Below are 2839 nucleotides of genomic sequence, written 5' to 3'. Positions count from 1 at the left end.
GCGATTTCTGAGTGTAGAGCCAGGAGTAACCCCTAAGCGCTGCTGGGTATACCCCAAAAAACAAACAAACAAATAAGAGGTCAGCAATGAGGATAGCATTAAGAAAACAAATTGAATAGACAGCCATCAGCAGAAAGGTTCATGTAAGCTAGAGATTAAACATGCAAATGTTCTAGAAATATGGACCAAGAAAATATTCATGACTAATTCCCTTTTAGTTGAGTTTCTACACTAATGATCATAGAATCTCTTGCTTGTTATTGAAAGTATAATGGATGTTCAACAATTAACTGTTAAGTTAATTTGGACTAGAAGAAAGAATAAAATAGCAGTGCAAACATACATTACAGACAAATAACTTGCATTGGTGGTATAGTGGTAAGCATAGATGCCTTCAGACAAATGACCTTGGTATTTTGAAATATAGACAAAATGCAGTGTTTTGTCAATTATCATTGCTGTTTGTCTTGTATTTGAGTGTAGTCTGTCCAGTCTCAAAGAGAGTTTAATGCCAGCCTAACATCTTGAATTTTCTCTGTAAGGTAGCAATATTTGATTTGTGATATAATTTTAAAATTTTTAAAATGGTAACATTCAGAACAATGCCACCACTTTCTATGTATTAAAAACTCACTGATTTTTTTTTATTATTTTTAGAATTCTTTTTTTGTTTTTGTTTTTGGACCACACCCAGTGATGCTCAAGAGTTACCCCTGGTTCTGCACTCAGTAACTACTCCTGGCATTGAAGTGGGGGGGGCATATAGGATGCCAGTAACCAAACCTAGGTTAGCTGCATACAAGGCAAATGCCCCACTTGCTATACTATCACTCTGGTTACCAATATTGAGAGACATTCTTAAAATAATCCATTGAAAAATATTTAGTTTTGTTGTGAGAAAACCAAATCCATATACTTAGCAAGTGGCAGAAGGGGATTGTCATTGAACTCTATTTGACTTCAAATTCTGAACTTTTTCCATATTCTCTAGCTTAAAGAATTCAGTCCTTGATAAAAAATAGTTTTCATCTAATAAAATATTCATGTTTTAATGTTTAGAATAATAACAATTACATCTCCCATTTGTTAAAGACTTGCTGTAGCCAGGAAAATATGCCAAGCAATTCTGATGTATCATTTCATATACTCATTATGACAGTCTAAGGTAAATACTATTATTTATAATCACTATTTTACAGATGAGGCCATGGTAACTAAGAGAGGTTAAATGACTTCACTGAGATTACACAACCAATTTAGTAGCAAATATAACATTCAGAGTTGAATTTGGCTCCAATACCTTGGCACTTATAAAACACAGTGGCTAAAACTTACAAATTAATAATGCTCAACTAACAGATAGAAGCTAAGTAATAACATTTGGAGATAAAGAGATGACTTAAATGTTTAAAATCCATTTATAAGGCAAAGTTTTAAAAAGATGTTTTAAACCAAGATAATGATGAAATTTATTTCATTAGCATATTTCTTTTTTTCCAACCAGCCAAGATGCAATGTTATCATTACTCTTTTAAGGTATCTGTAATGTGATACATTTTCTTTAAATAAATAATTTAAATAAAAAAGGTATTTGTAATGAGTCACTGTTAGCATAATACACTGGAGACGAAATTAACTTTAAAAATTATCCCAGGGCCGGGCGGTGGCGCAAAGAGGTAAGGTGCCTGCCTTGCCTGCGCTAGCCTTGGACGGACCGCGGTTCGATCCCCTGGCGTCCCATATGGTCCCCCAAGCCAGGAGCGACTTCTGAGCGCATAGCCAGGAGTAACCCCTGAGCATTACCGGGTGTGGCCCAAAAACCAAAAAAAAAAAAAAAAAAAATTATCTCAAACTTTCGTCCTGGTGCTAACTAGCTGTATAAACTCAAATAAACCATTTACTTATTCCTCACCTTAAATTTTTATTTGCGAAGTGAGAATACTAATAGTTTGTGAGAAGATAAAATAGTGGACCATCCCTCTTTCACTCACATATTGTTATGACAGTACTCAGTGTAATTATTTCTGTAACTGCACTAAACAATCTCTGTGGTGAGCTCATGTCAGGAGCTGGACCCTCCAGTCCTCCTCTATTTTCTCTCTGAGAATTATTACACAAATGTTTTTCATTTTTTCTCAAAATCCATAGATGAGTGAGACCATTCTGTGTTTATCTCTCTCCCTCTGACTTATTTCACTCAGCATAATAGATTCCATATACATCCATGTATAGGAAAATTTCATGGTTTCATCTCTTCTGATGGCAGCATAATATTCCATTGTATATATGGAAGTAGAAAGCCTGTCTAGAGTACAGGCCAGTGTGGGGTGAGGAGGAAGGACACTTGGGATATTGGTGATGGGAATGTTGCACTGGTGAAGGTTTTTTTTTTACATATATAAAGAAAATCAAAAAAAGAAAAGAAAAGATAAGGCCTCCCAATGCTGTGTTCTTTACACTGACTGTATAAAAAGAGGAGGTACAGTAAATGCTCCCCATATACACCTCAGACCAGCCCTTTCCCTGGTCTGTATTGTGAATGGGAGGACAAAACATAGTGGAACATATTGAAAGTACTAAATAAAGCATAAGGCCCATATTAGAAATAAAAGTTTAAGTACCTTATATACTGGAAACTATCATAAGAAAAGATATGTGTATAGCTAGAGAGGTAGTACAAGGTAAGGTGATTCAAATCTCCAGCACCACACATGGTCTCCAACTCCTGCCAAGAATGTTCCTAGAGCAGAGCCAGGGGTAAACCCAGAGCACTACTGGGTACGGTCCAACCCAGCCCCCAAAATAATGTATGTAGATAGAATCCTCAGATATTGATGAA

At 35.7% G+C, this 2839-nt stretch overlaps 1 pseudogene; it reads left to right on the top strand.

Annotated features, from left to right (window-relative positions):
* Window positions 1-2432: 2432 nt before the first annotated feature.
* LOC126012642 (uncharacterized) lies at window positions 2433-2553 on the top strand (annotated as a pseudogene).
* Window positions 2554-2839: the final 286 nt, after the last annotated feature.

This window comes from Suncus etruscus, chromosome 6 (genome assembly GCF_024139225.1).
Source record: "Suncus etruscus isolate mSunEtr1 chromosome 6, mSunEtr1.pri.cur, whole genome shotgun sequence".
Taxonomy (NCBI): Eukaryota; Metazoa; Chordata; class Mammalia; order Eulipotyphla; family Soricidae; genus Suncus; species Suncus etruscus.
The sequence above is the reverse complement of the archived record's forward strand: the minus strand, read 5'-3'. Positions and strand labels throughout refer to the sequence as shown.